The sequence below is a fragment of the Nycticebus coucang genome, chromosome 6, assembly GCF_027406575.1.
Source record: "Nycticebus coucang isolate mNycCou1 chromosome 6, mNycCou1.pri, whole genome shotgun sequence".
Lineage (NCBI taxonomy): Eukaryota > Metazoa > Chordata > Mammalia > Primates > Lorisidae > Nycticebus > Nycticebus coucang.
This window is the reverse complement of record NC_069785.1, coordinates 60,696,371-60,720,241: the sequence shown is the minus strand read 5'-3', so window position 1 is coordinate 60,720,241 and position 23,871 is coordinate 60,696,371. Positions and strand designations below refer to the sequence as shown.

General features: G+C 48.1%; 1 protein-coding gene and 1 long non-coding RNA gene across 2 annotated transcripts in view; one reads left to right on the top strand and one right to left on the bottom strand.

The window, feature by feature from the left end:
- LIPC (lipase C, hepatic type) overlaps nucleotides 1–23,871 on the bottom strand; it is a 163,554-nt gene that overhangs the window by 93,269 nt on the left and 46,414 nt on the right. The window lies entirely within an intron of this gene.
- Nucleotides 7,744–23,657, top strand: LOC128588100 (uncharacterized). The gene is made up of 3 exons (XR_008380716.1): nucleotides 7,744–8,524; nucleotides 20,345–20,609; nucleotides 23,559–23,657. It is a non-coding gene; the product is annotated as an uncharacterized LOC128588100 (long non-coding RNA).

The following is a 23,871-nucleotide window of genomic DNA, read 5'->3' as shown; positions in this document are numbered from 1 at the left end:
AGTGATGGAGAAAGAAAATCCTGTTAAACTTGCTAATTACCCGTTTATTTCAGTCCCAGCTCTGGAGAAAGCTGCTTCTGAATGATGGTTTGTGCTCTGGAATTGCTATAATTAGTCAGCTTGTTTTGGGCCACTCTGATGGTAAGACCGTCAGGTAGGAAATAACATGACCGATAACGGAGGAACAAAAATGCAGTCAGTTCTGAATGACAGGCCGTCTGGAAGCTATTTAACAAGGGGCTGTCTTTTGCTTCAGCAACCTGGTGGAGTGCCCAGATTGGCTGCACAGCTTTAAGTGCCAAATAAAAGCAATGCTATTACCACTACTAAAAATAATAGCTTTGGTTTATTAAGCACTTACTGTGTGCCGGGCACTCTGCGAAATATTCTGCATGCCTTCTCTGCATGGCATCTGCACAGTCAGTCCGGGAGGGGCAGATACCACCCCTGATTTACACCAGAGTAGAACTGAGGTCTACGTTATTTACCTCCCTAAGATCGCTTAGTTCCTAGGTCATTCAGCTGTGGCTCACAGCCAGGGGGTTTGACTTGAAGACCCAGAGTTTCACCCACAGGGGTTCGTAATGCAAAAAAAAAAAAAGATGTACAGATCTCTGAAGGACTCATCAAGTATGTGGCTCAGCTTGCGTTTTTCCCAGCTGATTACCAGATGAAGACATCTCCTTAGGTTTAGAGGGCAGGTTGCATGAAAAATAAGTGTCTTCGTGCCCTAGAGCCATACTCAGCATAGCAAGATGCTCACAGGGTGAGGGACGCTCACGCACGGAAGGGACGGGAGCCTCCCACTTCATGCCCACTGTGGGCGGGCTCTCAGCCGGGGGTTGGCACAGAGGAAGTCCTGGAGCATCAAGTAGCCTGTGAGTGAAGGGGGGTGGTGAATGCTGCGTGTGGCTGTTATGGGACCCTCTTCCTCACCTCCGCCCAAGAAGCCTGCCTCCCCTCCAGTGCCCTCTGACCCTGTGAGTACCTAGAATCTTCAAGCCGTCAATGACACCTTCCCATCCTCACCCAACATAATCAAACTCTCAGCATTTCCTGTTGATGCTTCTTCTGAAATCGCTCTCGAGTCCACTTCTATCTGCCTCTAGCCTGTGCTAGGGAGCTACCGCCTCCCTATGTGTCTCCTGTGTCCACACCACCCCCTCCTAGTCCCCCCATACGTGCCACCTGCCTGAGTGATCTGTGGGTAGTGCCAAGCTGTTAGGTAGATTCCTCTTACTCTTAGGACCGGCCACACCACCACCTTAGTCCTGTAGGGAGTGGGTGTGGGGTGCTGTGGGTCCTGCCCGTCCTTCAGCCTCCCTGTTGAGCTGTTTTTCTCCTCCTCCTCGTCCTCCACCCCTGCTGTGGTGACCTCACTCAGTTCCTGGAACACATCTCACTCCTTCCCCACCCAGAACCCGGCTCGCAACCCACTTCCTCCCCAATTAGCTCAGTTAACTCCTGTCCATCATTCAGGCTTTAGCATAAACGCCACCCTTCAGCATCCTCAGTCTGGGGATTCCATTTGCAGGTGGTTTGGGGTAAGTGTCTTTGAATTTGGGAAGAAAGGGTTTTGAGAAACAGTGTTGCCCAGTGGTGGGAGCATGGGCCCTGGAGCCAGAGTGCCTGGGCCCAGGACTTGGCGCTGATATTGGCTATGTGACATTGGGCAAGTTCCTTCCCTGCCCTGTGCCTCCGTTTCCCCATGGATAAAATAGTATCCATCTTGGTGGGTTGTTGTAAAGATTAAATGAATTAATATTGGTGCTTACCGGCACCATAGCTGGCCTGCAGTAAGGGCTATCTAAGTATTTGTTACATGAAGAGTTGCCCCTGAGTATTTGCTCACGCCCAGATGCAGCATAAGTTGTGTTGGGTTTAGTCAGAGGGGCTTGTACTCACTTCTCCTCGGTTGAAAGGCCATTTTGAGGGCAGTGCCTAATGCCCATGTACCTGTCTGTATGCTTGGTACCCATACAGGTGCCTAGTGCATTATCAACAGATGGACTTGGACTAGAGCCATGAGGTGAAAGAAACATATCTGAAGAGGAGTTGAAATGCCAACGCCAGTCTTGGCATTAGACCTGTTAGATGCTAGGCCAAAAAGCTGGGGTCAAACCTTTCAGATTTTAGTGACGTGCCTTCCTGGGAATATTGACGTGCCTTCCTGGGAATATTGACGTGCCTTCCTGGGAATATTGAACATCACTGTGGAGATTCCCTCAAATTTTCTATTGAAATTTTCTGAAATAGCTCAGTCCTCAAGAAGAGAGCCGATGTTGCACATAAATTAAACAACAGACAGGCGGCACCTGTGGCTCAGTTGGTAAGGCGCCGGCCCCATATACCGAGGGTGGCGGGTTCAAACCCGGCCCCGGCCAAACTGCAACCAAAAAAATAAGCCGGGCGTTGTGGCGGGCGCCTGTAGTCCCAGCTACTTAGGAGGCTGAGGCAAGAGAATCGCTTAAGCCCAGGAGTTGGAGGCTGCTGTGAGCTGTGTGAGGCCACGGCACTCTACCGAGGGCCATAAAGTGAGACTCTGTCTCTACAAAAAAAAAAAAAAAAAATTAAACAACAGACAATAAAACTCCGGGAGTAATCTGGAATGGCTAGAGTTGTCACTTTAAAATGGCCCCTTTAAGTAGGGAGCCAATGAAGATACTTGATTAGCAGATAAATCTCCCAAAGATAAATGAGAAAATACTCGGTTTTCTTGCTTCAATAGCACTTTTCGCAGAGCTATTAAATTACCAATACTAAGTAGGAAAAAAAGAGGTCTCATTAAAAAAAAAATTGATAGAGGACAACTTGCTAAGAGATAGTTTTACTCAACGAACATGGTATTATTGGAGGCAGCTGTGATCTTTAACTCCCCAGATTTTACTTAAAAAATAGATGGGAGAACTCTCTATTTTGTTTCTGTGGTTTATTTTGGGGAATGGCGTCTGAATGCTGAATGGTGACAGGACAGTGAGGGAGACACAGAGAAGCAGCAGAGGTTCTCCCTTCACCCTGGCAGCGGCTTCCTCGACTCCCACCCACGTCACCAGGGGGGTGTGTTTGTGTGTGTGTGGTGGTGCTGCTCCAAGTAAGCCCCTGCCAGGTGCAAACTCCCCTCTGCCTTCAGAATCCTAGGAGTCACTTTGTAAATTGCAGGGCCAATGTGTCACTTGCTTGCTTGCCAAGTAGCAGATCTGAGCCCCTTGGAGCTGGAAGGAATCTGAGACTAGCACTCCCCAGCTGCCACTCACTGGCCTGCATTTGTACCTTTCATTCCCATTTCTTAATCCCTATAACTTTAGCAACCTGGTATTTGACAGAGGAAGGGTTGTATCTAGGCTTTATGCCGTCCACGTGATTTCCATTAAACACTCATGCTAACATGAATTCAGGAATGTAAATATTTACTCCCTTTTTGAAGACTTGAATTTGTTAGCCTTAAAGAGTTCAGTTTGCTCTATACATCCCTGGTAGAAAGATCATAGCTGAGGCTGGAAACCACTAAGGCCCACCCAGCTACCTTCCCGCTGAACAAAGTGCCCCCCCAACACGTCTTTGACTCAGGTGATGTGGCTGGCTAGGGTCTGGGTCTCAGAAATCATCCATTCAATGTGTAGAATGTTTGGAATGAGAAGTGAATTGCTCAAGGAAGCCTAGTGAGTGGCAGAGTCAGGCCTCAAAAACAGGTTTCCTGATGTCTAACCCAGAACCCTTTCAAAAGTCGCCCAAACCCGGGGAGAGGGACTGATCTTGACCATCAGCCAAGTTTTTTGTTTGCTGCAGATGTTAACAGTAAGGTGTTGACTCAGAAATATGGGATCTACTTCTCAGGGGGCTGGAGGGGATGTCTGGGGTCTCATGGTCTCTGGCTGCCCCCTGGAACACTCTTCTCAGGGTGCGTGGCCCACGTAGTGAGGGGGCTGGTGCCCAGATCTTAGGAACAAGTGACTCATGCTTTCTGTGGATGGTTTCTTACCTTTACAGTGACCTAAGAGGTAGGTATTAATTGCCCATTTTACAGATGAAGCAATGAGGCCCAGAAAGGTTAGATAACATAGTGAAGACTCAGGTCTGCCTAATTGCAAAGCCCGAGGAAACTCTTTTCACCACTCCATAGGAGCAGACAACTGTGTAAAGACTTGACTGGACACAGAGAGGGACAGAGCATGAGCTGGAGAGGACGATGAGGCTGGAAACGGGGTGGCTGGACACAGGGCCAGGAGGGAGACTTTTCACCACATACCACTTTGTACCTTTTATAATTTTATACATGTGAATGTATTACCTCGTTAAAATAACATTAAATTAAGGAAAAGATAGTACAGGCACTTATTAAAGAATTTAGTCTAAAGTTTCCTTCTGCTCTGATCCCCAAGCCCTCTTGCCCCACTGCCCCAAGTCAGCCATTGCTTTGAAGAATGGGTATTTTGCTGGGCCAAAAAGAAGAAGGTGTTACAAATGAAGAACATGTTCTGAAGTTTTAAGCAACAGTTAATTTGTGCTGAGCCAATGTCAGATACCGTGGTCAGTTCAAGCAATACATGCTATTTGTGCCTACTGTGGGCCAGGCATTGTCCTAGGAGCCTTGGGTTACTTGGACTGTAGGCACTTTCATATTTTTCTGCTTCATTTTACAGGGAAAAAGTCCAGGGAGGCTAAATGACTGGCCAATGATTGGCCAAGCTGGAGGTTGAATGTTGGTTTTCTGAACCTGATTATTGTACTTTGCCTCCCTACCCACTGGAGAGCGAAGGTAAGAGGGAGAAATACACAAAGACACATTTGGGAGATAAAATATAGGTCAGTCCATCAAAGATGAATTGGGCACCAGACCTGAGGTCTATTCTAATTGTCCAAGCCGCATACCCTTGTAACAAAACAATTCTGTAAGAAAAGATGACATTTCTGAAATGTTATGCCTTATGCAAGCAGTATTTATTTTTTCCTGCAAATTACAATCTGCATTAACATTATTAAGGAAATCACATGAACCCAGAGAAAAAGAAGAATCCAATTGATTATTTTTATGGCTATAGAAGTCCTTTGTAGGCGGGTTAGGCAGAAACCCAATTTCATTTGCTTGTAATATTGCAAATGCTGCTAATTGCCTGTCTCTAGTAAAGGATAGGGACAAAGGAAAAATCAAAGGTATTTATTAAAAATTCTGTTTGGAAAAATTAGCTTCACATTTCAGCGGCCTTCAGCTCAAACAGAACACCAGAACTCTGTGCATTAACAAACGGCAGTCATGATACCTCCTTTTCTACCGAGTGTTCAGTTGTTTCCGACAATGTCACTACAGTTCTATTGAATTGATTATTTTCAGGCTGATTGTTTTTTTTTATTTTCTGCAGAGGTTCAGCTATCAGCAGATTGCCATTCAATTCAATTTAGTAGTTATGACAGTTGGAATAACTACCTTGCATCTTAATGTGTGTGTCTCATGCATAAATCACATTGTTTGCCAAGCAATTATGAGCGGAGAAGCTGCGAGGAGACTGAAAATCAGAGCTGGATGGAAGGCTGGGTCTTCAAGGTTGGGAAGTGGGACTTCATTGACCATCTGAAAGTCCAGTGGATCCAGGCTTCAGTGCTGGGGCCCAGACTGCATTGGAACGTGGGCCACATGGTTGGTGCTTCATGCATCTTTGACAACACGATATCCTTTCACGGTTTCTAAAAGTTGCCTTAACTCTCTAGAAAGGTGGGCATTTTTTTTCATGCATTTCTTCATTCATTTGTACATTCCTGATGGTTCGCTGCTGTTGCAGGTATGAATAGTTATCACCCTCTGAACTATAGTCCTGTAAATGTTATAAAATAATTGAATGGTAATTCTAGTAGCCTAAGATGTCCTTGGAAAAGGCGGCAAGAGTTCAACTCTTGGCTCTGACCTTTACTGACTATATGACCTTGGGTACTTTGCATAATCTCCCTAACTCCTAATTTTCTCATCTGTGAAGTGGGGCTAAATCTGAGTAATACTGACATTATAGGGTTGTTAGAAGATTAAATAAGAGTGAGCTTGTAAAGGGCTTGATTTTCAGCTCAAGAAATGTGAGCCATTATGATTACTTCTTATTTTAATTCAGCCATTACTTCTAGGTAAGAGGCAATGGATGGGATAGGCCAGGCTGTGAGGAGGAGGTGGGTCTTTCAGGGGGCAGAAATTAAAGCCAGGGCCTGGGGTTGGTGGGCATGAGGTGGGTACAGGATGCAGGTTCCTCTGGAGGAGGGGGGTAGGCAGATCAGATCACAGAGGCACTGGTGGACTGACTGCCTAGTAGTTTGAATTTTCCCCAAGAATCAGGCCAGTCCTCATAGGTCTAGAAGTGATAAGATAAAAATCATCCACTCGAGCCCGGCTCCCTTGAAGATCATGTATCTTATCCTAGAAACTACAAATTGAGTCACTTCTCATCTAGGCAATTACCTAAATTAAAACAAGCAGAAAACACAGGCATTTCCTGACTTGCTCGTCATCTGCCTCTAAGTCTGTGTGGGGACTTCTCAGGGGGACAGTCGGGGTGGGTGGTGACATGGTGACGCGTGCGTCTTCTACAAACACTAGTGATGATTTTCTAACCCTTTCATTTTCGTCCGTGTTGACTTCTGCGCCCCTTAAGATGACATAACAAATATATCCCCTCAAATTGTTAGACTTCAAAGTCACTGTGGCCGGTGGAATGTCTATGAACTCCACTCCCATTTCCTCTCCCTCACCCTTTCCGGGTCTGTCTCCGGGAGTCTGATCCTTTGGGGATTCTGTGGAGCCGGCTCCAGCCGCGGAAGCGTGGTGGTCTCCTCTCTGCTTCCCCTCTCACATCTGTCCTCAGCTGTAACAGCTCTCGCAGCCTCAGAAGCACTTCACCCATCCAAAGATACATCTTGGCAGAGAAAATCAAGGCAGATTTTGCTTTAAAAGGTAGGCGAAGGCAGAGCCATTCTCACCCCCCCCCCCCCCAAGAAAGTCTGCACACAGACAACCTGCTGGCTTCATCATCCAGTGCTTGCGGACTATGTTGAAGGGGAAAGTATCTTTAAAAGAAAAACGTGGCTGCCTGAAGGAGCATGGGGGAAAGATCCCACTCAGCTGAGCAAACAGTGCCTGAATGGGAGCCTAGCTTGATGTCACCCTGGTGCAAGACCCAGCAGTTCTGAGCATCTGAGATGGAGTGAGGATGAGCCTGAATTGAGTCAGAGGGCAGGGAGAGCCCCCAGCACGGTGCAACCCGACAGAAACAGAAAGCCCACACGCTTTCTGAGCTCACTGTGAACAGGCAACTGCAGAACATTTTACAGCCCCCAAGCGTAGTGACACACACTGTCCACTTGATTCTCACTACAGCCCTGCGAGAAACGAACTCTCAGGCTTGTTACACGGGTGAGAAAACGGAGACTCAGAGAGGCTAAACGGCTCGCCCAAGATGTCCTGGGGCTAGAACCTGGCAGAGTTAGGGCTTCTGAGGGTCCAGCTGCACACGCCAGGCACCTGCCTTGGCTCCACAGCACTGTCATTTGGAATGCAGCCAGCCAGCTGAGGGCCACACTGGTCGATCAACCCACTGTACATGAGCTCTGTGTGACGAGTCACTGAAACTGTTTTGGGTTCATTTTACTGAGCTGCATGAAGGAGGGGACTGGCTCCAACTCACAGCTTCCCAGAAGGAAGGCGTCACTACTTGGCACACAGGAGAAATCAGGAGGAACCAGATGACGCAGCTTCCTGTGAATTCTGTCCCTGGGAGGATGAAATGCAATATGAGACTAAAGGGGACAGAAAAGGAAGCCTCTAGTATCAGGTGTTTCTCCTGGATAGCTCATTAGCCTCTGCCTGAAACAGTTGGCCTGCTTTCTTCTCCACTGGACTCGGGGGGGCACCTGGAACTCTGCTGTCCTAGAGCCCCTGAGAACTCGGGTGCTGGAGCAGATAGGTCTGGGCTGGAAGCCCGAGTCCACTACTGCTGAGCTGAAGAGTGGAGCAGGTCACTGAGACTCAGTAGCTTTATCAGTCAAGTGGGGAGAGAGAGGAGTACCCCTCTCTGTCAGGTTGTTGTGAAGAGTGAGACCGTGCTCAGAAAGCCCTTGGCGTGCTGCCTGGCAGGAGAGCTCACTTATGGCTAATGTTTGTTTAGAGCTGACACTGTGTCAGTCTCTGTGCTACCACCCGCTCTTTATAAATTAACTCCTTTTATTTTATTTTATTTTTGTAGAGACAGAGTCTCACTTTATGGCCCTCAGTAGAGTGCCGTGGCCTCACACAGCTCACAGCAATCTCCAACTCCTGGGCTCAAGCGACTCTCCTGCCTCAGCCTCCCGAGTAGCTGGGACCACAGGCACCCACCACAACGCCCAGCTATTCCCTGGTTGCAGTTTGGCCGGGGCTGGGCTCGAACCCGTCACCCTCGGCATATGGGGCTGGCGCCCTACTGACTGAGCCACAGGCGCCGCCCTATAACTCTTTCAGTCCTTTTAAATGATGGAATCTGTGTAAAGAGCTTCACACATTTTCTGATACATAGTAAGTACTCAGACTGGTGCCTGTTGTTCACGTAACTTTTTGCGTAGTCAAGCCTGCTCAGCCCTGGGCCATCCTTAGGGACCAAATGCCATGAATAATGGTCCCTCAATGCCTCTCTACATTGCAGGTCCTTTCATTGCTCAAGGCTCGGCTCAGGAGGCCACCTCTTCACAGTTCAGTGGTTTACTGGTGGGCCAGTGGCCGCAATGCAGTTCTGAGACCGCCTGAGGGGTGGTCATGGGAAACCAGAGGGGACAGTCATCTCTGGCGTGACAGGAGGGTCAAGGAAGGTCTGATGGAGATTTGGGTCTTGAAGGAGGGGCTGGGTGGGGAAAGAGGGTGTATTCAGGAAGGTGTAGGTCGTGGGAGATGGATGGCCCAGGAGTAGGCAGGGCAGATGACTTTGTGGCCAGGCTGACTTTGCATTTTCTTTGGATGCATTGACAGGAGCTACCAACAGATTTTAAGCAGAGAAGAAACATGATTAAATCTGTCTCTTAGAAAGATCCCTAGGATCCCAGCGTGGAGGATGGGTGAAAGAGGGCAGCCAGCTGCAGTCTCAGAGTGGCAGCATAGGCCGGAGTCTGAAGTGGGCAGTGGCACTGGGGGAACAGCGAGGGGATATGTTGGAGAGACAGACAGGAGGAGGGTTGGCTGGACTTGCTGAGGACTGCAGGGAGTTGGGGGTGGGAGAGAAGCCCACAGTGACTGCCACTGAGGCCAAGTCCTGCTCAAAGGGAAGGCCTCCCAGGATGAAGGCTGCGAAGGGGCCACTGGACATGGCATTTGAGAAATCAATTTCCCCAGAAGCTAAACAGATAGTAGCTGGAGATGGAGCCTTCCTCTCCTTTGGCAGCTGGACAGAGGCTCTGAAGCCGTGGAAAGCTGGAAGCTGCTCCCTCTGAGTCCATGGCGGTGGGTAGGGGATCTGGCTAGTGCTCCTCGCCTCTGTGCAGGGTGACTGAACAGCCAGGAGAGGCAGGCAGGCCCATGAGTGGAGAAGAACGTGGGCCGAGAGTGAGACAAGACGGGGCAGACCTCACTGCTCACCAAGGCAGACAACATGGGGCAGCGTAACCTTGTAACGATGTTCAGGGCCTCTGGGGCAAGATACTGACACAGGCTAATGTGGCACCTGGCTGCAAAAGAACCAGACCTACCTGGGTCCCACCTCCTCAAGCCGGGAGACACCCTCAAGCTGACCTTTGTTATGCCCTAACTCTATCTTGCTAAAGACTTTGCTAAGGGATTTTTTTTTTTTTTTTTTGCAGTTTTTGGCTGGGGCCAGGTTTGAACCTGCCACCTCGAATATATGGGGCCTACTCCTATATATTCCTTTGAGCCACAGGCGTTGCCCTTTGCTAAGGGATTTTAACACTCCCCCTTTAAACAGGAAGCTCAGCTGAAGGAGTTCAGTAATAACCGTAAAATCCTGTGAAACCCCAGCTCCCCCTTGTAAGCACTCCCCTTACCAGGTGTTGGTTCTTGTGAAACTCCGCCTCCCCTTCCGAAAGCACCTTATAAAAGGTTTTCTCCCCCTGCTTCTAGGGGTTGAGAGACTTTGAGGCATAAGCTGACCTTCAGCCTGGCCGATAAATAAAGGACTGTTGCTTAATTTGGACTCAGCGTGCTGGCGTTTCTCTATGCCACTTGCTTCGGGTATAACAACCTTAACCTGACTTTTCCCTCATTATAATCTCATCTAATGCTAAAAATCACACCCAGGGGTGGAGATTTAACATGCTAATGAGCCATGCAATGCTCAAAGAGGCCTGTAATAGAATGAGGCAGGTGCAAGCAGACCTCCACCTCGGAGTGCTTACCTGCTCCCCTTTCCTACCTTGGCCTCTTTAAAAATCTCCCTGGACTCCCCTCAGGGAGCCTGAGGCCTCTTTGCTTTGTGCCATCTCCCTTGTGTTCAAGCATAAGCTCCAATAAAGCCTGTCCCGTTGAGCAGGAACATTGAGGGCCTAGAAAGACCTGAGAAAGCTGTCATCTAACCATTAGCCTACGTGTCCCCGTGGAGGACATCTCTGTGAGTCCCTGAATGCCAAACTGGATTCAGGTTCAATATCAGGACAGCTTTGTTTCCTCTCTCCCCACCTAAGGTGCCAGGCTCCCTGCTCCATCCTGCAGTTTCAGCAGAGGAGGGTTGGCTGCTTCATGATTGATGTAGAAGGACTTTGGATCAAGAAGCTTAGATGTTACCTTCCCACTGTTTTTTTGTCTTTTCTGGGTGGATACATGTGTCTGATGTGGCTACAAAGTGTTGTAGCTGACAATGAGTCATTAATTGAAAAGGGGATGGGTTTCCTTAACCAGGTTTGCTTTAATACAAGACAAAGTAAAGAATGCAAAACAGCTGCAGTCTGCTGGGAACATTGGGGTGACCGGACCTCACTTGTCTAGGTTGGGGATGGTCAGGAGTCTTAATCTTATGAGAGGCAGCTTGGTACATTGGAATGAGTGAGAGATTTGGAGTCAGGGGACCTGGGATGAGGTTTGTCCCTTTCCAGTGGTGTGACCATGGACAGGTCACTGAATCTCTAAGACCCACTTTCCTCCTTCATAGCATTGTTGAAAGGATTGCAGGAGATGCTGTTTGCAAAGCCCTTAGCTGTGCCTGGCATATAGTAAGTGCACAGGAAATTCGAGCCAAATCTATAGCTGAACCAGCTGATGCCAGAAAAATATTAACTGGAACAGTCTCTTCTCCTCCTACCTCCCTGCTGCAGCTTCGGATGCTGTCCCCGGATATTTCCCCTGGAGTTCTGTCTGTGGGTTGTCATTTTGTCTGCTTGCCTTTCATCCTCTAAAGTCTCATTAATCACAGAGAAGGTGGGTGGGTAATGGGCTTCTCTGTTGTTCCACTGGCCTCCCAGTGAGTCTTACTGTTTTGCTTTCCTCACCATGGGGGCTTCTCACACCCTCTAATGACTGTTTTCCTTTCAGAAATGGCATATTTTTAGACAATAGCATTTCCTGTGGCTCATCTCCGATTCCCTGGCAGATCTCTGATTTCTCATCAGTTTTCCCTGCTTCTCTCTGGTTGCGTCCCACCCTCCCCAGCAGCATGAGCGCAGGAAGTGCGGGAAGCGCGGGCCCCAGCGGTCTTCTCTGCTCTGAGCTGATGCCACGTGGGCTCTCCTGGGCCAGGACCAGGTGGAGGCAATCCTAGGTTGGCGGGGTCAGAGCAGCTGGGACCTCAGTGGCTGTTACTGACTCCTCCACTGTCCGGCCTCCCTTTGCTGATGTTAGAGGGTGGGGTGGTGGTGGCAAGCCATGCTCCTTTCTTAGTCAAACCCAAATGGAAATGATTCTCTTGCCCTCTTATGAACAGCCATAGCCAGACATACGTGGGTTTGAATCACGGCTTCCACATTGGTTTAGTGTGGTGAGTCACAAATGTTCTAAGCCTCAGTTTCTCTATTTGTAGACTGGGGATCATATTAGTAAACCCCACAAGGCTATTGTAAAGAGAGTGTGGAACACAGTACATAAGTAAAAGTCTAGCCCACTGCCTGGCACGTAGCTGCTCTTATTCTAATTTAAATAATTATAATGATTTAATTATAATTGTATTTTAAATGTATTTAAAACATTTAGAGTTTTAGTTTACAATTTAATTATAATGATTTAGGGGTGTGTTTTCCCTCCTCCACAGACTGTGAGCCCCTTGAGGGAAGGGGCTAGAGACCATCTTTATCCCTGAATACAAAGATCAGAGGATGTGCCCATCAGTGTCTGTGGGGCTGAGGCGGGTGGCCTGATACCTTTAAGGCAGTGATTCTCAACCTTCCTAATGCAGCGACCCTTTAATACAGTTCCTCATGTTGTGGTGACCCCCCAACCATAAAATTATTTTCATGGTTACTTCATAACTGTAATTTTGCTACTGTTATGAATCGTTAGGTAAATATCTGATATGCAGGATGTATTTCGGCGACCCCTGTGAAAGGCTTGTTCGACCCCCAAAGGGGTCGCGACCCACAGGTTGAGAACTGCTGCTTTAAGGCCTTCCAAAGCTGGGCTCCCTGTCCTGCAGGGAGCTTCAGTGGGGTGTGAAAGGGCCAGCCAGAGAGGGAAAGTGCAGGGGCTGGGCTGCTGGGGTGGTGAGGACGGCTGTGATCTGGTGGCAGGGATGGGGGAGAGGATCCGGGTGCCTACCCTCTCTAAGCCTCTCTATACAGTGAAGCTGCATAGTTATGCATATCTGTTTGGTTCAATTCATTCATTCAATCAATTCACATTTTTGGAGCACTGACTCTAGAAGGTTCTCTAAGGCAAACCTCCATTCTCTATTCAGCCTCCCCTAGACCACTATGAAGTGTGTGGCACCCACACTGCCCCTCCCTACTCATATAACCATGACAATCTTGGCTGATGAGTGACAGTGTCTGTCACCCTGAGCTTAGCGTCATCTCAAAGTTCCTCTCGGCAAAGAGGCCATCATTGATGAATGCAGGCCTGACTTGGCCTGAAAGCTATTTACTAACTTTGGCTGAGACCTTAGAGCACTGGGTATTTCCTGCGGCCTCTATAAATTCCCAAAGCTTATAATTTCCCCTACAAAATACTACCATACTTCCATTCTTTCTACCTTTCCTTATGGAAGACCATTTCTCATCCATTACTAGCAGGATGAGAGAGGTGCCAAGTACCAGGCAGATGACAAGCAGGCACACAAAAGTTCACATCTCACCTTATCTACTCCCATTTGGAAGGTATTTGGAAAGATCTCAAGTTTCAGCTTAGGGTGATGGAGTTAAATGTGACTTTTCCTATATATATATTTTTTTTCAAAATTTGAGTTAAGTATGTATTACTTTAGGTAGGTGCATTTTGTAAAAGTGCATTTTATTGAAAAAGTTCCTTATCATTATGGATCCTTTGTATCTTGTGAACAGTGGACCATGTGACTATACTACTAATTAAAAAAAAAATACATTGAAAGCTGATCTTTGAGCTTGTACATGTGAAACATCCTTTTCTGTGAATAAATCTCTCTTTATACAGTCTTAAAATTCAAAGGATGTAGTCCATGAAGATGATCAGGATGACGGAAGGTCCCCCAGCATTGGTAAGGATGAGCAACGCCTGCTAACACCTGTTTTGTTGGGGAAAGGCTGCAGGGCGGACCCCCTACCTTTCTCTTTGTCCCTTTCTTGCTTCTTCCCCAGGAACCTTATTTGTCAGTGGAATCCACTGAGTCACTTCACCCCAAGGAGTCCTATAAAGGCCACGGCCTTCCTCTGCTCGTGATGTCTGGTCTGCACAGATTAGGTCCTGCACACCTGAGGGCAGGCGTGGAGGTCCCCAGCCTTCTCACCTGGCCATTTGCCCCAGTGACTGGGAGCTTCTTGGCCTCCCTGCCTGAGCCAGGTGGGCAAATTGGGGTGGCCGTCTTTGGGAAGCTGGTGATATTCAGTTTATAGGGGATGGAACAGAAAGCATTACCATGGTTTGAGGCCCAAGCCAAATCCATCTGTCTATAGTGAGGGAGAGAAAGATTGCTCTTTCCTTGGTATTAGTACTCTGTACGGCTATGATCCTAATGGGCCAAGGGGTTAGCTTAGGACTCTTAATGCTCAGACATGCCCGTAAAACTATTTTCCCTCAAGCCCTTCTAAGTTATTAAAAGAAAAACAAGAATGATGGCAAGTCCGTGTTTGATGTTTGCCATACCTTGTCATTACCTTTCAGATCAGGCAGGACAAGCCTGGGCAGTGAAGCCGAGGTGTACAGAATAACCCCCTCTGCATGGGCGCTAGCAGCTGTGCAAACGAGTGGGCATGGGGTGGAGGTTCGACCAGGCAGAGTCCAAGGTTCACAGGAGGAAGAGAAACCAATTTACTGAGCTGGATTGTGAAACACACAAACCTTAATGAGGTAATGACCTGACCGGCTTAGCAGCTCTGTGGAGTCTGTGTGGCGGCTCTGTGCTCTGTGGTTCAGTCTGGAGCGTCTTTAGAACTGAACACTGACTGGTCTGGGGTGGGCTTTTGTGTTGTTTTAAAGGTTCTCTGGGTGAGCCTACCGAGCAATATCAGTACGTATTAACCACAAATCCCCTGACAATGTTGCAGGGCTAGGAAGGTTAACTCACATCAGGGATCATGCTGAGGTTTGTGTACTACCCACCTCTGGAGTCATGGCACAGTGAGATCAAAAGCAAATTATTATTCCACAGAGCTGTGGTTCTCAAACCTGAACTTGCGTCAGCATCCCCTGAAGGGCCTGCTAGAACCTGGATTGCTGGGCCTCATCTTCAGAACTTCTGATTCCTTTGGTCGGGGCTGGGCCCCAGCACATCTAAGAAGCTCCAGGTGAAGCTGATTCTTCTGGTGTGGGCACCTACTTGGGAACCACTGTCACGGAGGACACAGTCTTGGCTCTGAGAGGCATCGCTGGGGCAGGGGAAGGAGTGAGAGTCTGGGAGGTGGCAGGGACCTGGGCTCTGGTCCTGGCTTTTCTGTGGCTCATGTAAGCACAGTGTCCAGTATAGAGCCATGTGATCTCTCTTCATCCAGTGTTCTCATCTATAATCTGAGGTACCATGAGCTGCTGTGACTGTCCCTGAGTGCTGAGCGGAAGACTCAGTAGCTACACTCTCATTGAGCTCTTGTTAAGGACTGGGCATTTTACACGCATCATTTCAATCAATCTTCTCTTCCTTTCTAGGATGTAGGTCTTACTATTCTTATTTTACAGACTCAGAAACTAAAATTCACAAAGCTTTGGTTTTTGTTACAAGCAGTCTTTGGGCCAGGCCTGGTGGCCCACATCTGTAATCCTAGCAGTCTGGGAGGCTGAGACGGGTGGATTGCTTGAGCTCAAGAGTTCGAGACCATCTCTACTAAACATAGAAAAACTATCGTGGCATAGTGGTGGGCACCTGTAGTCCCAGCTGCTTGGGAGCTGAGGCAAGAAGATCATTTGAGGTGATCTTTTTTCCTTTCTTCAAAACTGCCAAGAGACAGGTTGCTGTGAGCTATGATGATGCCATGGCACTCAGCCCAAGGCAACAGAATGAGACTCTGTCTCAAAAAAAAAAAAGAAAAAGGCAGTCTTTGTATCTATTAGAGGTAGTTCTGGCTGACCCCAAGCCCAAGTTCTCAATTGCTGTGATATCACCTGGTGGGAACACCCTGTGAATACTCAGTCTTGCCAAACAAGCTTTGACTGTGGTTTTTCTAAGTGGTGGTCAGGACTGGATGTAAAGGATACCTGAGTGTGAGGCACTGTGTAATAGTGAGCAAACCCAATTAATTCAGGGCTGGGCAGGTCAAAAGGCCCCAAAAGAAAACACAACAAACACAGCACATCAGTGACTCAGTTACAGTAAGAATGGGCCACTCTGATAAGATAGAGGCATTAATTAAGAGGAAAAAGTTTGCAGAGCAAGGTGGGAAGACCAGAGGGCTCTTTAACAGCAGGATCTAAGCCCAGGAAAGCTAATTCCCAGAAAAGGTGGTACCAGATCACAAACTCTGCAGCTGATTCATTAACAGAGCAAGTATAGCCATCATGGGGAAAGGGCAGCTTTGAAGAAAGGGGCAAAAAAAATGCTCCTGTGAACGGACAAAGAGAAGTCACAGACTCAATCTGTGCAGATCAGATGTCGTGAGCTCAAGACAAACTTGGAGGAGTTACAGATATATGGACCCTTCCATCTGGCATTTCTTCTTCTCAAGTGAGGAAGCTCCCACCGAGACTTGGTCACTGCCAACAAAAGCTGTGGTCAGGGGTGGGTAGGTATAGAAGTCCATTTTAGGCCTTAGTTCTAACCACTCTGTAAGTCAAGTTCATGCTTCATTGGTCTACTGGGTCTGTTTCCCAGGGTCAGTAAACACTGGGATAGGAATACAGTGAATGGACCAAAACTTAACTGTCAGAAAGAATCTGACAAAATGTTATGCCAAAGTTCACTAGAAGAAAAAAAGAAGTTGTTATAACTATTATACATGAGTGAGAATGTTGTAAAACAAATGATTAAAAATGAGGTTATTGTGAGGAGGCAGATAAAACGATGGATAATCTGAGAAGTACTTTGAAAACTAGTTCTTAATTAGAATAAAGATATATACAACAATTAGAATACTCATTTGGATAAGATATCTGAAAAGCAGTAATTGAGAAGAAAGAATACATGTGGTTTCCAGGAGGTAGAATACTCAACTGACTGAGATGATGGAAGGTCTCATGGGGCCATATGAATGGGCAGAAAAATAGAAGATGACCTTTAGTGCAGACAAAGCCATCGTGTGTTCAGGGAAGAGTAACCTAAGCAACAGATAAACTGGTTGGCTCTGACCTAATGGGTATAAGCCAGAGAAAAATGTCAGACCTTGCAGCCTGTTCCTCTCCTGTGATGCTACTTTTGTCAAGACAGATAACAAAATATTTAAAATAACTCTAGATCCTTAGAACAAACAAGCCATAGAGAACATGTCATCTACTGATTGCTTTCATTTTATAAATGAGAAAACTGAGGCCCAGAGAGCTAAGTGGCTTATCCAAGGTCCTATAACTACTTGGGGAAATGTATGTTGTATACCAGATGGAAAACATTAGTCTACCTTTCATGAATCTAAGGTACCTAACAAAGGCCCACCTTTAAGGGTGTGGGTAGGGAATTTCCAAGACCTTTTTAGGTTGATGAGGTGGAAGGGTGACCAAAGGTTTCCTTGGAATTTCTCATTGTATTGCTGTAGAAGACAAATCATTGAGATGGATGGATAGATAGCTCATAACTACCAAATAATCTTATATAAACGATTCCTAATAAATTACAGAGATGGGATTTGACAGTGAAACACAATTGAGTTTAGTACAGGCATAATGTTGACAGCCCAAACATCTGTTGGTTTTGGAAGTGAGTCTTCCTGTTTTAGAACTGGCTTTGAATCATCAGGAGATGGGGCTTGATAGAACTTCAGAGGATTTTTAGATCTCCAGCAGAAGATCTAACTCTTCTGCCCTTGAGTTAATTAGAAATGACAGACATGGGGGTATGATTCTCTCTCTGGTTTTATGAGCGCTGATCCCTAGTTTGACAACATACCACAGAGAGCAAAGAAGACACAGAAATTTGGAACTCTAAGAGCGTCCCTGGTGAGGACTGCCCTGTCCAGCCATCTTCCTAGCTTTGGAGCTCTGAGAGCATCCCTGGTGAGGACTGCCCTGTCCAGCCATCTTTCTAGCTTTGGGCCTCTGAGAGCGTCCCTGGTGAGGACTGCCCTGTCCAGCCATCTTTCTAGCTTTGGGGCTCTGAGAGTGTCACTGGGGGGGACTGCCCTCTCCAGCTATCTTCCCAGCTTTGAAGCTCTGAGAGGGTCCCTGTTGAGGACTGCCCTGTCCAGCCATCTTCCTAGCTTTGGAGCTCTGAGAGCATCCCTGGTGAGGACTGCCCTGTCCAGCCATCTTTCTAGCTTTGGGCCTCTGAGAGCGTCCCTGGTGAGGACTGCCCTGTCCAGCCATCTTTCTAGCTTTGGGGCTCTGAGAGTGTCACTGGGGGGGACTGCCCTCTCCAGCTATCTTCCCAGCTTTGAAGCTCTGAGAGGGTCCCTGGTGAGGACTGCCCTCTCCAGCCATCTTCCTGGTTCCTCACCCCCAGGACTTGTTGGAGCCTCCCTAGCTGACTTCTTAGGCCCAGCAATGCCTGACCCACGCTTTTCACCTGTTCCCTCCAGTTTACTATATCCTCTTTGGATTCCATCCATTCTTGTTCTGATCCATGATCCACACCCAATCTCTGCCCTTAGTTAAACATTTGGTCTTTATCATTTCTGCCCAGCCCAATCCTGCATGCCAGTAATTTCGTACTATTTTTTTTAATTGATCACTTTAATGTCCCATTTAAAACCTTTTCCATGGTTCATGTGGAATTTCATGGAATTGTCTATAAATATGATTTTAAAAAATGTTCAGTCTGCACCAGGACTATGTAAGGACATAGTCTGTGTCAGAAGCCAAGTGTAAGAACTGTAGCATTCATAAGAGGTACCAATGGTAAGTAAATACTCATTGATCACTAAACACATCCTACTCCAAAGTACAAAGAGCTGAGATTAAGGAGGCAGTGAAGAGAAGGAAAGGTCTGTTTTTGATCGGAAAATGGGGTGTGACACTGGCAAATTAGGGTGCACACCACAGACAAATCCTCCACACTAAGGAACTGAGAGAATTTAGTGATGGGCTTTTTTCCTCTAGTGGAAACCAGTCATAATGATAGTCCTTTGTTTGGACTTTAAAGGTAAAGTAGATAAAAAGCCTTACGTGTCCTGATGTGTGGTAGAGCCACTAAAAGTTCTAGAAAAACAAGAAGCTTGGGAATAACTGACACCAAGAAAGTTGGAGGTGAGTTAGAAAATTGCATTCCGCCCAAGTCTGAGAGAACTCCAGGACTGTGATAGAAAAACAACTATAGAACAATATGTTTCTGATGTTTAATGTTCCTGCGTCTTTATATCTTGCTCTAAGTAAAATGCTTTATTTGTACTCCTTGAGTATTATGATGTGTTGTTTTAATGAAAAGCTCTGTTGAACTCTAGTTGTGTGGGAAAGCAGGCTGGTCTTTGACTGGGTTAACCATGTGGATGGGGAGTCAGGCTCTTTGGAGACTCATTCATTTCCTTGGTGGTGATAGCTGCCCATAGGTGTCCATAGCTCCTGCCCACAGGTGTCCATAGCTCCTGCTTATAGGTGTCTACAGTGCCTGCCTGGCCACAGGTTTTGATGCCACCTGCATTGCTGGTACTGCTCCTAGGAAGACACAGACAGGCTCTGGGGAGCACCAGACTAGGACACTTGAGCTAACAAGGTCATAACAAAACCCACGGCACTTAAAGACGGAAAGGGACAAGTACATAGAGAGACAGGAAGTTAGCAAGTGTGTGCTCCTTTCATCATGATGTTTTTTCTCAACGTGGCATAGTGCTTTTGGCAATTTTATTCTTAAAAAAATAAAAGCTTTGGATTTTCAAATGGGGTTATTTGCCTTTCATCTGTGTTTTCTCTACTGTTCTATTTTCTGATCCATTACTTTCATCTTTGAAACCTGTCATTGTGACGCTTATATCAATGTAACTATCACTTTAAAGGATTTTTACTTTTTAGGTCAGAAATGTTTAATATCAGGCAATTTAAATGATTTTGTTTGTGTTGACCTCACACTTGAGAGTCAGGCCAGATGTACTGGAAAATCAGATATTTAAAGATGGAGTACTTTTACGGGGTTGTTTTCTCCCCGGATGAGCAGAACGGTGGAGGGGTCCTAAGGGAGTGAAGGAAAATTGGGCAAGCTCGTTAGTGCCCTGTGCCTAGGTCCCCAAGGAAGAGGGAAGGAGCGAGGTTGGGGAGATGGGAGGAGAAGACGAATACGTGCTCACTCTCAGACAGACGGGGGACTGGATGGGTTCTCTTTCCTTCCTGCTGAGAGGGTGGGCAGGGCAGACCCAGTTTGGTTCAGGGTCTGATGGGATACAGGAGTTGGGGGCACAAGAGTGGGTACAGGGGCTTGAAGGGGAGCAGCAGGCAGGAAGTCAGAGTCAGCCTGGGCATTGTGGAGGCACCGCAGCAAAGGAAGGGTAGAGAGGAGTGGGAGGGAGGGAGGAAAAGAGTGAGCATGCTCCTACAATTTTGTTCGGTCTGAGTCACAGGCTCCTGCAGATGTTCAGAGAGGCCGACTCCCTTTCCTGAGGTCACAGAGCACATTGAAGGTAGAACCCAGGCCACAGGCCCCTCCTTCCTTCTTTGCTCTGTGCTAGCGGGTGGCAGGACTCTGGATTGAACAACCCACAATCTTCCCTCTCTCTTCAGTGGCCCATGGAAGATGAGAACAGAGCAGCCGGGCCAGGAGGCACCTTCCACGGAGAGCTGGCCCTCGCCTGCCACCCTCTCTGACAGCCAGAATGGGAGTCCCACCAGGAGAGAAGAGATGGGAATTGACTTTTTGGATTCTCCTATAAGACTTCAAAAGCAGGGATGAGTCGGCAGTGCTCTGAGGCCACTTAGCACTAAAGGAGTCTACAGCTAGTGAGAGCTGGCGAGCTCTGAGAATAACTCTGCTGAGCTGTCTCTGCAGGTGGGCCCAGAGGGGGACCTTGGCGGGTCTAGGAAGGGTCCCTCTGTCCAGAGCTCAGCAAGGGGGTTCCCTGTGGGTCGTGACCCCTTTGGGGGTCTTCTGCATATCAGATATTTACATTCTGATTCATAACAGTAGCAAAATTACAGGTATGAAGTAGCAACGAAAATAATTTTATGGTTGGGGGTCACCACAACCTGAGGAACTGTATTAAAGTGTCGCGGCATTAGGAAGGTTGAGAACCACTGCTTTAAAGATTGCTGGGGAGAAGGAGAGAAGCTGGAGGGGCTGTGCTCCTCCCACACAGGAGGGGGAAGCAGGAGCTGCCAAGCAGCCCCGCAGACCAAGCTGGCAGGAGCCCGAAGTCACCGGCTTCAGCTCCGTGAGCCCTGGTCAGTCTTCTTGTGCTGAGAATTAATTTGTCTAAGTGGGAACAAAGCAGGGAAGGGACTTTTATTTCTTTGCTTATGGTGCAGAGTCCAGAAAATCGTGTCTGTGTGTTTGTGTGTGAATTGTGTCTAACTAAGCTGATGGGATGGATGAAGGGTAAGGTGGAAAGTGGACCAGTGAAACCAACTCTTCAGGAAGGCACCAAAAGCCTTTATGACAAACACTGAATGGATCCAGTTTAGTGGGGCAGGATGGGTTTGGAGCCAGAAGGACCACTCTCTTGGGCCTAGCTGTTCATTCATCCAATCCAAACCAATCAATCACTCCCGGAAATTCATCTATCGTGTTTCTCCAGTGCCTGCTGTGCCTGGGCCCAGCCTCTTTCTGCCTTTGAAGTGCTCACAATTCCATAGGGAAGGTGAACATACAGACAGGCAGACAAAAAATGTATAATACATTGTGATCACCCAAGTAGTAGGAAAAGAGATGATAGAAGCAAAGAGGAAGGTAAGGTGGGTCCAGTGCGGAAAGAGAGGGCCACAGATATCTGTCACGTGGCTTGAGGAGGGGTAAGGACGCCGGGCAGGAGAGGGGCCTTCGTGAACAGGCCTGGGCTGTGGAGAGGGCTGTGTGAGGCAGGTATGGATCTGCGGACGGGGCAGGGTGGGAAGCTTTAAGAAGGAGCTGGAATTTGAAGGGACTCTGTACTAGGGAGGGGGCATCCCAGGAAAGCCCTGCCTGTGAGGCAGAGGCCAGGGGAGAGTGCTGCCACTCTGTCTGGGCACAGGGAGGAGGCAGTCTTGCGTGGGGGTTAAGAACACAGGCTGTGCACTGAGACAGGCTCTGGGTGCTGCTGGCTCTGTGCCATGGGCAAATCACTTTGCCTCTCTAGGTCTCCATTCTCTCATCTGTAAAGGGGGGGTGACAATGACAGTCAGTGTAGTGGGGCTGTTATCAAGGTCGGTAGCTGAGCCATTGGTGAGTAACTGGTGTAGCCCTCAGTAGACATCGGCTTTTAGTATTGAATGATTGTATCCAGTCTCCAGATGCTGCTAGTGGTTGCTTTGAAGTTGTCCCTGTGTCTTACTTTGACCTCTCCCCTTAAAGCAACAATGATCTCAAGCTTTGCACTTGAGACTTGTCCCCTCTGGTCTCTCCTGTCCCTGCAAGCCTGTGAGCTGGGCTTCCTGGCTTACTTTCTTCCCTGCAAACTACTTGAGGACCAACCCTGACCAGAGCCTCCTAAAGCATCATGTTCTGGTCACTCCTTTGCTCAAAAGCCTTGGTGTGTCCTCTTTCAGAGAAGCTTCCGTCTGGCCCCTTGTCCTCTTGCAGATGAGAAAAATGAGGGCCAGAGACGCCAGAGGACCAGCCCAAAGAGGCTGGGCCTGAGCTCTGAGCCTCTGTCTCTGTTCTCACTCATGCCTGTCCATCAGGCTGCCATCTCTCCCCAGCTCCTGTCTGTGCCCATTATTTCCAGCCCCAGAGCTTCTCTGGATGGTCCCTGGGAGGCACCGTGGAGGGTGGGAAATGCAGGAGCTGCACAGTCAGCCATTACGAGTTTGCAGCAGAGCCTTGCCCCCTGCTCTTGGAATGACCTTGAACAAAAGAAGCTCTCTGGCATCCCAGTCATTGAGAGGGGTGTTATGCTAACAGTTTCCTTGCAGGTGGGGATAAGTGTAGGAGATGAGATTGTAACCTTAGTGAAGGGTGCTCTGGCACAGGGGTCAGAACTCTGAGCCGTGGAAGCCCCTCTGCTGGTCAGTGGGCCATTCCTGGTTCCATGGGCCTGCCATGACTTCTTGCCCACGCTGCCTCCCATCTGGTCTTTTCTAAGTCACCCCTGAGCTCAGCCCTGGCCTCTCCTTTCCCATGAGCTGTTTCCACTTCCTGAGTGCCCCAAAGCTGTCACCTCACTGCTTCACATACAGAGTTAGAACTCCAGGAAAAAGCTAGCACTTTGTTTCAGAACTCTGTTTCAAACATCCTTAAAGACAGAAGCTGCCGTGAAGGGGTTTAGGAGTGGGGTGGATGGATCCGGACTTGCAGAGCAGAGCCCTGAAGGGACGAGTTGGACTGGGACCCACACAGCCTGGCCTGGGGACCTTCAGATAAGCCTTGAGAGTTGTTTTCCCCTCTTAGAAAAAAGGGAAAGGCCAGTTCTTGGTAGGCGTGAGTCAGCCGCATCTACCATCTGGTTGTTGTCTGACCTCAGAGGCGCCCAGTGGCCCTACCCAGGGCCCGTGTGCCAGAGAGGAAGCCATGCAGCCTGCACAGGGGCTGCGAGGCCCGAGACTGCAGCCCTCCCCAGGGTGGACATCTGTCCCAGCTTAGGTGTCCTCAGGAAGGGGTGTGGATCCCTTCCTGTGATGCAGCAGAAGTGGCCAGAACACAGCGCAGAACAAATACGCCGGGTTTTCTGCCCCAGTATGAGCCAATCCCAATTTGGGGCAGTGTTTGCTTCCCCATAAAGGTACACAGCTATTGGTGTGACTTGAGAGAACACCACACAACTGCTTGCCAGCGGACTCTCATCTGGTTTATTTTTTCTGTTTTCAGGATGGGGTGCGACTTCCTCCAGAAACTGCTGCTTTCCTGAAAACTTGGATTCCCGTATGTGTTGTTAATTCCTTAACAGGGATCTCCCCCCCTCACCCCCCCCAAAACAAAACCAAAACACTGAAGCCTGTTCTCCAAAATATTGTTTCACTCAAGTTTAGCAAAGGGCTAAAATATATGCTCACAGCGAATATTTGCTCCGTGAGAATTCTCCAAAGTAAGGTCTCTAAGAGATGCTTCCCGTGTCGCTTCCTGCTTGCTGGGAGAAGTCGAAGGTTTGTCACCAGGCTTTGTCTAGACTTCCTAGCAATCT